Below are 13,966 nucleotides of genomic sequence, written 5' to 3'. Positions count from 1 at the left end.
TCTTTTATGAACTTGGTTGACCTTTGGGGCTTAAATGTTGAGAACGACTATATCCTCTTGGGCTCTTTCTTTAATGAGTATGAGACATCCTTCCCTAGTTGTTCCGATTAGTACTAGTTTAAAGCCTATTTTCTCAGAAGTGAAAATAGCTATTCTTACTTCTTTCTTGGATCCATTTGCTTGGAATACTATTTTCCATTCTTTTACCCTAAGATAATGACTATTCTTGTTGGTGAGGTACAGTTCATAGATGCTGAGAGATTCTGTTTTCTAATTCAGTCTGTTAGTGTCCACCTTTAATTGGTGAATTGAGATTTTCAATATTGAGTTATTAATGAGCATCACTTATTGATTTCTGTTATTTTGCTGTTGGGTTGTGCATGTTTTTCACCTCTTTCAATTTATTCTTCTTGTATTATTTATTCTTAGTTTCCCCATGGATGTAGTTAGCCTCTACATATTCAAATTTTCCCTCTGTTACCTTCCATAGAGCTGGATTGCTAAATAAAAGTGGCTTAACTTTGTGTTCATAATGGATTTTTCTCTTTCAACTGTGATAGATAGCTTTGCCAGGTATTTTTGCAAGATCTAGGCTGACATCTGTGATCTATCAGTGTTCATAGAAGCTCCACCCTGGCCCTTCTGGTTCTCAAGGCCTCCCTTAGAAAGTCAGGTGCTATTCAAATGAGCCTTTCTTTATATGTGACTTATTCTTTTTGTCTTGATGCTTTTGATATATATTCTTTATTTCTTCTCAGATCCTGTCTATTTGGCCTTATGTATGCTTCTTATACCTTGATTGGCAACACTTTCTTTAGATTGTAGAAATTTTCTTCTATGATTTAAAAAGAATATTTTCAGCACTTTTGGCCTAGATTTCTTCTCTTCCCTCTATGCCTATCATTTGCAGGTTTAATATTTTTCTAGTATCTCAGATTTTTTGATTTTTTCAATTTAACATTTTCTTTGACTGAATTATCTATTTCCTTCTATCTTGTCTTTATGATCTTAACTTTTCTCTTTCATGTCTTGTAACCTCTTGGTGAGGCTTACCACTGAAGAATTTGTTTGAAATCTTAAGTTTTTTTTTTATTTTCAGTTTGTGTTTTCTTTGATGGTTCATTTTCTTTCATATCTTCAAATTTGACTTTCATATCTTCAAATGCTTTTATTGTTTCAGCCAACAGTTTGCATTCTCATGTTAATCATTAAAGCATTTATTCAAATCTTTAAGGTCACTGAGTGTGGTGATATTATGTTCCCCAAAATATTGTGCACCCTAATAAACTTATCTGGGGTCAGAGAACAGAACAGCCACTAGATATAAAGGCCTGAAAATGGTGCTACACACTCCTTTAATTCTAGCATTCCAGAGGCAGAGATCTGCGTGGATCCCTGTGAGTTCAAGGCCACACTGGAAAAAGCCAGGCATGGTAACAAGAGCCTTTAATCCCAGGAAGTGATGTCAGAAAGCAGAAAGGTATATAAGGCATGAAAACCAGGAACTAGTCTGGTTAAGCTTTTAGGCTTCTAGCAGCAGATCAGCTGAAGTTCATTCTGCATGAGGACTGAGAGGCTTCCAGTCTGAGGAAACAGGATCAGCTGAGGAATTGGCAAGGTGAGGAAGCTGTGGCTTGTTTTGCTTCTCTGATGGTGTTCAAATACTTGGCTCCGGGTTTATTTTTATTAATAAGAACTTTTAAGATTTGTGCTACAATTGAGCACATTTTAAATTCCTATTTAGAAGTCCTTATTTTGTGCTTTAACTAAATTACTTATCTCAGGTCCTATTGCATTTGGGTTGCTGACTTCTTAAAGAGGCATATTGACTGGTCTATTCACAATTGTGTTTGTGCGCTGGAATCTAAGCATCTGGAGTTATAGTGTTTGGGGTTTCTTTTGATGTAGTTATCCTGACTTTGTTGGATGGTGTTCTGTTCTGTGATTGCAATTGCTCACTGTGGATCCCAGACTGGTGTTGAGGCTATGAGATCCCTAAGCTTCATCCCAGTGTGGCTACTGAGGGTTCATGGTAGATAGTATTCCTGCGTATTGGTGTCTGACAAAAAAGAATAGAGATGGGCTAGAAAGGAAGTCTGAGAGGGTATGAGGAAACAAAATAAGATGACTCTTGGTATTAATCAAAAGGTTCAGCTGTGATTTATATCTTTTTTTTTTTTTGAGACAGGGTTTCTCTACGTAGCTTTGCGCCTTTCATGGAACTCACTTGGTAGCCCAGGCTGGCCTCGAACTCACAGAGATCTGCCTGGCTCTGCCTCCCGAGTGCTGGGATTAAAGGCGTGTGCCACCACCGCCCGGCTTGTGATTTATATCTTAATTGACATCATTTATCCATTTATCCATCATCTTTCCATTTGTAGCATTCTTGGGGTATAGAAAGAAAATGTCATGTTTTGTTAGTTTCTGCTTTAATAGAATCTTGCAGGCTGAATGGCTTGGAAACCACTTGCTTATGGTTCTTGAGCCTGGAAACTGAAGGTCAAAATGTAACAGATATAGTGTCTAGTCAAAAATGCCTCATAGTCCTTTGGTGGTGTCATCTTCCACTGTTCCCACATGATAGAGGCCAGGGCCCTCTGTGAGATGACATTTAATTTCAGTGCCTTAAAAGCAACTTCCCTAGCAATAATTTGTCTGACCACCACCTGTCTAGCTGTATTTCAAAAGAACAGAGCATACACAAGCAGACGGCTCTCTAGAGCTCTCCCTAGACAAGCCTCTGCCAGTGGAACACACAAGAGCTGGACTAATTCAGAGTCAACATTGGACACCATCCTGGTGGCCCAAGCCTGTTATCCTAGGTACTTGGAAGGCTGGGTCAGAAGATTACAAATTCAAGTCCTGCCTGGGTCAGAGTATGTGTTGAAGGCTAGCCAAGGCAATTTTGGAAGTTTCCACCTGATGTGACTGTTTCAGTAGGACTGGTAGACATCTGAATACCATGTAAAGGGGCAATGTGGACAATTCCCAGCTACTGCCTTGTCTTTCCACTTACTTGTTTGACAGTGGAATTTTATGTAAAGTTGCATGTGGGGAGGAGGCCTGGCAGTGATATTTGTCAGTGGGAATCTGTGAAAGTCACGATTTCAGAGGCAAGCCCTTGTCTTAGCATAATTCAGTGAGTAAATGAAAATATCACCACCTTGAAAACAGTTCCCATGAAAATTGAGCATTGAGATAGCCAGCCCAAGGACAGGAACCACTAGAACCTGGGACCCTGGCAAAGCTGCCATCACTGCACTGTTGCCTAGAGCAGGACCAGATCAAGATGCTGATCAAAGAAATGCTGTTGCCTGTACCTGAAAACCACATATAGGAGCCATCTTATCATGCCTTGGCTCCTATAGAACATCTGTGCTCCTTGTCAGATATGGCTGATCCTCCCATAGTCAGCTACTGTAGGGCCATGGAGAAGACCAGGCATGGCCTGAAATCTAATGAAATGGCCACAGACCACCTGGGAAAGTATAAGTCACTGGATACCATTCTACACACCAGTGTGCATCCTCCACCTTAATATGGAGACTCTTCCTCAAAGATGAGTAACTTCTAGAGGAAGCTCAGCAATGGAAGAAGATGTTTTGCAGAGTTTCTTCACCACAGAGGACAAATAGATTGATGGCACAAACCAGGGAGTGCCACTTCCCTTGTGCCTATCTGTTAGGATTCTAAAGCATCTTAGAGTTGCTAAAAGGCATACTCCAATATTTTCCAATATTTATGGCTGCCTTGGGGGCTAAGCCAGGTTTTTCTCATTACCCTCTAGTGCTTGGCATTTCCTTGGTCAAGGTTTGAAAGCAGCATGCATTCATTGGTAACATGAAGCCTACCAGAGACATGATCATTCATCAACTAAGTTCTATAGCCATGGATACTCATAGTTCTCCATTCTCATAGAACAGAGATTCTCATCATAGACTGTGTTCCATCTCATGAAACACTTGACAGCATCCTGTAACAGTTTTGCTTGTCAAATTGGAACGTTGGGAGGGAACGTATTCCTGACATCTAATAGAACTCACTGGGCTCCTGCCTCAACCTCTTGAGTGCTGAAGCTATAGGTTAATCTCTATGTATCTGGCTGTCTTTTTATCTTATTCTTTCTTGTTAATGATGAAGATTAAACCCAGACTCTCATGTAGAGTAAGAAAGTGTATTCTCACTAAACTACATCTCCAGGCCATTTTTATTTTGAGAGAACATTTTTTTAAGTTACTCAGGCTGGCCTTAAACTCTAGATTTACTTGCCTTAACACAGTCTCCTAAGCACTGGGATTGTACATGTGCATTAAGTAACAGCAAGTGAAGTTCTGACCTCTGATCTACCCAGTAAGGTATAAGGGTTAACCTGAGATAAAAAGCAAAAATCTGCTGTGGATATCGCTCTGTATAAATAAACACTGATTGGCCAGTAGCCAGACAGGAAGTATAGGCGGGACAAGGAGAGAGGAGAATTGAGGGAACAGGAAGATTAAATAGAGGGATGTGCAAGAAAAGTAAGGGGGAGAAAATAGGGAGGGGTAACTGAAGCTAATGGAAATTTGAAAAAACTACATGCAAATCTACTGCAGAAGTTTCTGGGGGAAATATACATACATACACACTAACACACATGTATGTAAACTTAGAGTCATTTATAATAGGGGATACAATGCCTCAACTATACAACTTACATCACAAAGTTAAACACCCAATGCCACAAATGGGTTACATTTTGTTGAGTCATTGAACAAAAGTTTTTCATAGATCCCCAAACATCACATGTTAACTGCCAAGACTCTGGATTGTTCTCCATAACCTGACAACAAGATACCATGATAGTGGCTACCAAGTTATCTGTTGAATGTTAATTTATACCAAAATTGTCACCTGTGATTCCTTTCCCCAAATACTGTATTATGGCCCCTATAATGAAACGTATATAGCATGCAGGCAGTGGAGTTTTGTTTGTATATTACCTGTCCATTTTGTTTCAGGATTTTCAGTTAAGGAGAACAATATGTAGTTCCCTAGCAGGCTTTTAGTTAAACAAATGTAATAATGATCTATCTGTCCATTCCTTGCTTGCCTGCTCCATGTCTGGTTAGCCTATATGTAGTAATAGTATAGAATAAGAAACAACCTGGTCCTAATGGTTGTCCTTTGGCATCCATAGTAGTGGGCACAGCAGCTATGGTCCTCTGTGTATACACTGAGCTTGCTTAAAGTCAACTTTTGTGGGATTACTCTGCATTCCACCATGTAAAATGTGCACAGACTTCATAGTCAAAGCTTGCCAACAGATTCCCCCTGCTTGATTTTGACAAAATAAATAGTGTCTCTTCAAATGAATAGAAGGTATCTTTATTTCCTACATTATAGCCTTGTAAAAAGAATTAAAGTACCAGTGCTGGACATGTGGGTCAGGGGAAGAGGATATGAGCATGGGGTCCTGGGTTCAAATACTAGCAATGTCCTCCCACCCAAAAACCAGTATCTGAAACACAGTACTGAAGTCCAAACCTTCCATGCAAGTCCTTGGGGTGTTGAAAAGTATTCATTGCTGAAGCTTCAAAGTCACCTTGGGATCCACTGCTACACAGTTTCTCAGAAATAAGAGGAGGAAGAGAAATTGGAAGGGAAAGGGAAAGAGAAAGAACCACATTCACCAGGTAGCAGGTTCTTAAATAACTTACAGTCAGACACAGGTTAGCTGTCACTCAAACTACTGTGTAGCACTGCTATGAAATCTCAGCAGTATACATGGGAAATATTACTTGCATCACAATTTTTATGTCATAGATCCTAAATTTTTATATCAAATAAATAGTTCAGGCTGTTCTGTGCCACATGTCCTTCATTTTCTTCCTGGGCCCAGCCCCGTGATCTGGACATGCGATCAGCAGGCATACCAGAATGAAGTTATAAAGCTGCTTATCATAGCTTTGGCCATGTACCTAGTGGCCTTCAGTCACCTAAGATAACTAATGGCCAAGGGCAGAAGCATTTGAACACCTGAGCAGCCATCTTGGTGCAAAGCCCCTTTAACTTCAAGATTGCATGGTCTAAGAAAATGACTTAAAACTTCTAATCTGATATGTCCTTTCTTGTAATTGAAGATGAGCCATTGTGAGATGAATGAGCTTGGAACCCAGGCCTTGTGTAGACAATGTATGTAAGCTTTGAGTACAATTGTCCTTCTTGCAGGGAATATGATCCAGGTTGCTCAGTGACTATCTGAAACTGTACATAGTGTTTTATGTAATGAAAGATGATTCATGTGTCTGGGTTGTGACAGGTATCCAGTAGTCAGGACGGAAGATAAGTCACCATATTTAAGAACATTTAAAAAAAAAACTGTGGCTAGAAAGATTCACTATATTAGTTTTTATGGGTACTGTTGTGGTTTAAATGAGAAAGGGCCCACATAGGCTCGTGTATGTGAACACTTGGTCCATAAATGTTGGTGCTCCTTGGGGAGGTTGTGGGGCCATTAGGAGGTAGAGCCTTGTTGGGGGAAGAACCTCATCCAATGTAGGAGGGCTTTGAGAGTTCATAGCCTTGTGCAGTTCTAGATCGGTCTCTCTGGAATGGAGATGAGGTCTCAGTGTCCTGACCTGCGTGCCTGCTGTCCTGTTTCCCTGACATTATGGACATTATGTTTCCATCTGGAAACAGAAGCCTGAATTGTCTCTTCCTTCTACAAGTTGCCTTGGTCAAGGTATTTTATCACAGCAATAGAAAATTAACTAATACAAGTGCCTAACAAAAGCATGGTAGAACATGCCTGAAACACCAGTGCCCTGGAGTCAGAGATAGTATCTTCATAAATTCAGGGTGACCATGACCTAGATGTAGAAACTGTCTCAAAAATGAAAACAAAAATACTAAAAATCCCCTATTTTCCTTAAATTCTGTTCTGCCCTCATCTCTCCCTTTTCCTTTTATATTATTACAGAATTAGGATTGAGCTAATGATATAGTTTTAAAATGAGTGATTTACTAAGTAACATTGAAACATTTCCTTCAACACATTTCAACATAATGTGGACTAACTGCATCTATCATGATCTACAGTTGTATACTGAAGGAGTTTTCTACATACGATTTTAAGAGATTTCTCCTTTCATCCCAACTATAATCTCATTGGCTGTTCTATACCACTGGATCTTTGTGAACATCTCTGATGAGTTAACAAGGACCTCTCCTGGTATGTTGGTGCCACATTTTCTAGCACCTGGATCTACATATGGCACTAATTCTTTTAAAATGTCACCACCTCCAATGAGAGGGTTAGAAACTGTGCCTCAAAGGAAAAAGTAATGGACAAGGATGAACCAATCAGGTAGGTCTTGCCTATGAGCAAGGAGGCATACTAGCAAACACATCCCACTCCTCAAATGCTGCCTAAGAAAACAGGACAAAAGGAATTGAAACTCTTCCATGGTTAGTCAAACTGTCATTGCTCTCATACACTAATGGCTGAAACTTGGGAGATGATCTCACTGAGATGAAATGTGATGATGCAATAAAGGTCTAAGAACTGTGAAGCAGGCCAGTCACCACACAGCTGATTGTGATGTAAGCAACCAGCCTTGGAGGACATGTGAGGGGAGCTGTGTTGTCTTAGCTCTGCCAGTCCAGTTAGCTTCATATTTTACCGCATAACTGGCCACCATTTCACTTGGAGACAGTGTAACAGGTAAGTATAGGCTCTATCCATCATTGTTGTATATGTAATTAATGTTTAAAAGTATTCTTATCAGAATTTATGATTAACTTTGGAAAAGTAGGTTCATGGCTATATGTACATTCACCGTGATGTGTAAATATCACCTCTGTTCACATTCCCCAACTGAAAAACTGCCCTGATTGAATGCCATCTATCATTTCTCACTGCCCTGGCTGCTAACAACTGCTTTTGTGATGTCTGCATCTGGAGGTGACTGCACCAGGGTCTGTTTTAGTGGAATTTCATGGTGGTTGATCTTTTGGGACTGGCAGTTTAGCATAATGTGTACATGCCACATCCATTTGCCACCCATGTGCACATTTCTCTCCTTCTCAAGTCTGTAAGTAGAAACCATATTCTATCACCTGTACTGTTAGTCCTTAATTTCCCATGGTGCTCTCATTCAATGTGGTCTGTATCTGTAAAACGATCTTCTGTTGAATCAATCATTCCTAGCTCTTAATACCAACTTGAGAGGATCTGGACACTGAAGGAAATGGGATATTGGGCAGGAAGTAGTTCCTGTGGAATATGCCTTTGAAGATAGTACCTTGTGCCTGCTTCCTTCTCTGTCTCTGAAAATGAAGTCCAGTTTCTGCTAGTAAACTACTATTGGATATGAGCTCAGCTCTGGGATGTGGTTGATATATGCAGTGATAGTCTATTGGATGAAACGTATTTTTCCTTTCCCAGAAGGTATCATTGCAAATAGCTTCTTTTAAGTGTGTATGGGGGGACCCATGTCCACCTCTCCTTCTCTGTGCTGAGAGTACATATGGTTTTTGAACATGTGTGGGCCTTGCAGATGTTGTCACAGTCTCTGGGAGTCCAAGTGGCATCAGCCCTATTGGGTGTGGAAGAAGCTGTTTCCTTGGAGTCATCCATCACCCTTGGCTCTTAAAATCTTTCTGCTTCCTCGTCCACATAGATCCCTGAAATGTGAGGAGATGGGGTTTGATAAAGATTCATTTAGTGATGAGTACTCCAAACTCCCTCATTCACTGTGCATTGGCCAGTTTGTGGGTCTCTGTGTTATTACCATTTACTGTAAGAAGCTTCTCTGAAGAGGGTTCAATAATGCATTGGTCTATGGGTATAGCACTGTGTCATTAGGAATAATTTTCTTGCTATTTCCTTTAGCAAAATAATAGTAGTATGCTTGACCTATCTAGTCTAAGGTTATTGGCCACTTTAGCATTGTCAAATGTGTGTTCCCTCTCATGGATTGAGCCTTAAGTACAATGAAAATGGTTGCTGCTTACCCCTATAACATTTGTCTAACTATTATGTCAGTGTATCTTGAAAGCAGGTCACTATTTTACATCTCAGGCTTTGAAGCTGGGTGATATTGATGATTACTTTTCTTCTCTGATAGTATGACAAGTACCTTCTAGCTTAATGAATGCTGGCCAGTACAGGTGAAGCTTCCATGTTTGATGATAAAAGTAAGTGGTGTCTTCAGCTATAGGGTCTTGTTGTCAGGTTATGGCGAACAATCCAGAGTATTGGTAGTTAACATGTGATGTTTGGGGATCTATGAAAAACTTTTGGTCAATGACTCAACAAAATGTATAGTTGAGACATTGTATCCCCTATTATAAATGACTCTAAGTTTACATACATGTGTGTTAGTCTGTATGTATGTATATTTCCCCCAGAAACTTCTGCAGTAGTAGATTTCCATATAGTTTTTCAAATTTCCGTTAGCTTCAGTTATCCCTCCCTATTTTCTCCCCCTTACTTTTCTTGCACATCCCTCTATTTAATCTTCCTGTTCTAGTTTTCCTTTTTATCTTTGTAACACTATGCTATATTTTCCCTTCCTTTGGAGATCTCCTGCTCTCCCTTGGCCCCTTAATAGCTACCTAACCATTATGGTTATTCTGATTTAAACACACATATCTAAAGCTTAAACCAAACATTCATATATAAGAGAAAAATATGCAATATTTGACTTTTGAGATCTGGGTCAACTTACTTGGGATAATTTTTTTGGCTCCTTAAATGTACCTGCAAACTACATAATTTCATTTTTCTTAACAGCTAAATAATATTCTATTATATAAATTTGTAACATATTCATGATCCATTTATCATTCAATGGATATCTAGGCTTTCTTTTTGCAATACCTGGCTATTATGAAGAGAGGAGCCATGAGCATGAAGAGCAGGTGTCAATGTAATAAGATATAGAGTTCTTTGGGCATATGTCTAAGAATGGCTTACCTGGGTATTGTGTCAGAACACTTTTCAGCTTTTTGAGGAACCTCCACTTTGATTTTCATAGTGGCTGTACCAATTTGCATTCTTTTTTTTTTTTTTTACAATTAAACATGTGTTATTTTATTTTATTTTTTTCACTTTGCCTTTTTTTTCTTTCTATTATTATTATTATTATTATTTTACAACACCATTCAGTTCAACATAATAGCCACAGATTCCCCTGTTCTCCCCCTCTCGCCCCCCCCCAGCCCACCCCCCATTCCCACCTCCTCCAGATCAAGGTCTCCCCCGAGGACCGGGATCGACCTGGTAGACTCAGTCCAGGCAGGTCCATTCCCCCCTCCCAGACCGAGCCAAGTGTCCCTGCATAAGTCCCAGGATTCAAACAGCCAACTCACGCAACGAGCCCAGGACCTGGCACCAATGCACAGCTGCCTCCCAAACAGATCAAGCCAAATGACTGTCTCACCCGTTCAGGTGGCCTGATCCAGTTGGGGGCCCCTCAGCCTTTGGTTCATAGATCCTGTGCTTCCATTCATTTTGTTATTTGTCCCTGTGCTTTATCCAACCTTGGCTTCAACAATTCTGGCTCATATAAACCCTCTTCTTTCTCACTAATTAGACTCCCAGTGCTCCACCAGGGGCCCAGCCGTGGATGTCTGCCTTCAGATTCCTCAGTCCTTGGATGGGGTTTATGGCACCACTATCTGGGTGTCTGGCAATCCCATCACCAGAGTAGGTCAGTTCCTGCCGTCTCCCGTCCATTGCCAGCAGTCTTTTGCGGGGGTATCTTTGTGGATCTCCGTGGGCCTCCCTAGCTCTCTGCTTCCTCCCCTTCTCACCTTCTCATGTGGTCTTCATTTACCATGGTCTCCTATTCCTTGTTCTCCCTCTCTTTTCTTGATCCAGCTAGGATCTCCCACTCTCTTTCCCTCGACTGTCGCCCTTCATTGTTCCCACTCATGACCAGGCTGTTCATGTAGATCTCGTCCATTTCTCTGTGTCTTTTTTTGGGGTCCCGCTTTCCAGGTAGCCTCACTGGTGATGTGAGTAGCAGTCCAGTCATCCTTGTTCCACATCTAGCATCTTCCTATGAGTGAGTACATACCATATTTGTCTTTCTGAGTCTGGGTTACCTCACTCAGGATGATTTTTTCTAGATCCATCCATTTGCCTGCAAACCTATGATGTCATTGTTATTCTCTGCTGAGTAGTATTCCATTGTGTATATGTGCCACAATTTATTTATCCATTCTTCAGTTGAAGGGCATCTAGGTTGTTTCCAGGTTTTGGCTATTACAAACAATGTTGATATGAACATAGCTGAGCAAGTGCTCTTGTGGTATGATTGAGCATTTCTTGGGTATATGCCCAGGAGTGGTATAGCTGGATCTTGGGGGAGATTGATTCCCAATTTTCTAAGAAAGCGCCATATTGATTTCCAAAGTGGTTGTACAAGCTTGCATTCTCACCAGCCGTGGAGGAGAGTTCCCCTAGTTCCACATCCTCTCCAGCATAAAGTGTCTTCAGTGTTTTTGATCTTAGCCACTCTGACAGGCATAAGGTGGTATCTCAGAGTTGTCTTGATTTGCATTTCCCTGATGATTAGGGAAGTTGAGCAATTCCTTAAATGTCTTTCAGCCATTTGGGATTCCTCTGTTGAGAATTCTCTGTTTAGTTCTAAAGCCCATTTCTCAATTGGACTGTTGGTCCTTTTGATGTCTAATTTCTTGAGTTCCTTATATATTCTGGATATCAGTCCTCTGTCAGATGTGGGGTTGGTGAAGATCTTTTCCCATTCTGTAGGCTGTCGCTTTGCCTTGTTGACCGTATCCTTTGCTCTACAAAAGCTTCTCAGTTTCAAGAGGTCCCATTGATTGATTGTTTGTCCCAGTGTCTGCGCTACTGGTGTTAAATTTAGGAAGTGATCTCCTATGCCAAGGCGTTCAAGACTATTTCCTACTTTCTCTTCTAGCAGGTTCAGAGTAGCTGGATTTATGTTGAGGTCTTTGATCCACTTGGACTTAAGTTTTGTGCACGGTGACAGATATGGATCTATTTGCAGCTTTCTACACGCTGATATCCAGTTATGCCAGCACCATTTGTTGAAGATGCTTTCTTTTTTCCATTGTACACTTTTGGCTTCTTTGTCAAAAATTATATGTCCATAGGTGTGTGGGTTAATGTCAGGGTCTTCAATTCGATTCCATTGGTCCACATGTCGGTTTTTATGCCAATACCAGGCTGTTTTTATTACTGTAGCTCTATAGTAGAGCTTGAAGTCGGGGATTGTGATGCCTCCAGAAGTTGTTTTATTGTACAGGTTTCTTTTAGCTATCCTGGGTTTTTTGTTTTTCCATATGAAGTTGAGTATTGTTCTTTCCAGGTCTGTGAAGAATTGTGTTGGTATTTTGATGGGGATTGCATTGAATCTGTAAATTGCTTTTGGTAAGATTGCCATTTTTACTATGTTAACCCTGCCTATCCATGAGCATGGGAGATCTTTCCATTTTCTGACATCTTCTTCAATTTCTTTTTTCAGGGACTTAAAGTTCTTGTCATATAGGTCCTTCACTTGCTTGGTTAGTGTTACCCCAAGGTATTTTATGTCATTTTTGGCTATTGTAAAGGGTGATGTATCTCTAATTGCCTTCTCAGCTTCTTTGTCCATTGTATATAGGAGGGCTACTGATTTTTTTGAGTTGATCTTGTATCCTGCTATGTTGCTGAAGGTGTTTATAAGCTTTATCAATTCCTGGGTGGAATCTTTGGGGTCACTCAAGTATACTATCATGTCGTCTGCAAATAGGGAAAGCTTGATTTCTTCCTTTCCAATTTGAATCCCCTTAATCTCCTTATGTTGTCTTATTGCTCTGGCAGAACTTCAAGTACTATATTGAATAAGTATGGGGAGAGTGGACAGCCTTGTCTCGTTCCTGATTTTAGTGGATTTGCTTTGAGTTTCTCTCCATTTAATTTGATGTTGGCTGTTGGTTTGCTATATATTGCCTTTATTATGTTTAGGTATGTTCCCTGTATTCCTGATCACTCCAAGACTTTTATCATGAAGGGGTGTTGGATTTTGTCAAATGCCTTTTCTGCATCTAGTGAGATGATCATGTGTTTTTTTTCTTTGAGGTTGTTTATATGGTGTATTACATTGATGGACTTTCGTATGTTGAACCACCCTTGCATCCCTGGGATGAAGCCTACCTGATCATGGTGGATAATTGTTCTGATGTGTTCTTGGAGTCTGTTTGCCAGTATTTTATTGAGTATTTTTGCATCAATGTTCATGAGGGAGATCGGTCTGTAGTTCTCTTTCTTTGTTGCATCCTTGTTTGGTTTAGGAATCAGGGTAATTGTAGCCTCATAGAAGGAGTTTGGTAATGTTCCTTCTGTTTCTATTATGTGGAACAATTTAGAGAGTATTGGTATTAACTCTTCTTTGAAGATCTGGTAGAATTCTGCGCTGAAACCATCTGGTCCTGGGCTTTTTTTGGTTGGGAGACCTTTAATGACTGTTTCTATTTCCTTAGGGGTTATTGGACTATTTAAATAGTTTATCTGGTCTTGATTTAACTTAGGTATGTGGTATCTATCCAGAAAAATGTCCATTTCTTTTAGGTTTTCCAGTTTTGTGGAGTAGAGGTTTTTGAAATATGACCTTATAATTTTCTGGATTTCCTCAATGTCTGTTGTTATGTCCCCCTTTTCATTTCTGATTTTGTTGATTTGGATTCTCTCTCTCTGTCTTTTGGTTAGTTTGGATAAGGGCTTGTCTATCTTGTTGATTTTCTCAAAGAACCAACTCTTTGTTTCATTAATTTTTTGTATTATTCTCTTAGTTTCTAATTTATGAATTTCACCTCTCACTTGCATAATTTCCTGGCGTCTATTCTTCCTGGGAGACTTTGCTTCTTCTTGTTCTAGAGCTTTCAGATGTGCTGTTAATTCACTAGTGTGGGATTTCTCCAACTTCTTTATGTGGGCATTTAGTGCTATGAATTT

At 40.1% G+C, this 13,966-nt stretch overlaps 1 protein-coding gene across 2 annotated transcripts in view; it reads left to right on the top strand.

Moving 5' to 3' along the window:
- Positions 1-13,966, top strand: part of LOC102910517 (claudin-34-like) — a 61,973-nt gene that overhangs the window by 39,830 nt on the left and 8,177 nt on the right. Inside the window, exon 1 of one of the 2 annotated variants that reach the window (XM_006973260.3) lies at positions 7,572-7,702. The exons of the other annotated variant lie outside the window; for it this stretch is intronic. The gene's annotated coding sequence lies outside the window, so the exon portion shown is untranslated. Of the gene's footprint in view, positions 1-7,571; positions 7,703-13,966 lie in introns of those variants that run through there. 2 annotated transcript variants of the gene reach the window in all.

Source organism: Peromyscus maniculatus, chromosome X (genome assembly GCF_049852395.1).
Source record: "Peromyscus maniculatus bairdii isolate BWxNUB_F1_BW_parent chromosome X, HU_Pman_BW_mat_3.1, whole genome shotgun sequence".
NCBI lineage: Eukaryota > Metazoa > Chordata > Mammalia > Rodentia > Cricetidae > Peromyscus > Peromyscus maniculatus.
This window is presented reverse-complemented; position numbering and strand designations above follow the sequence as displayed.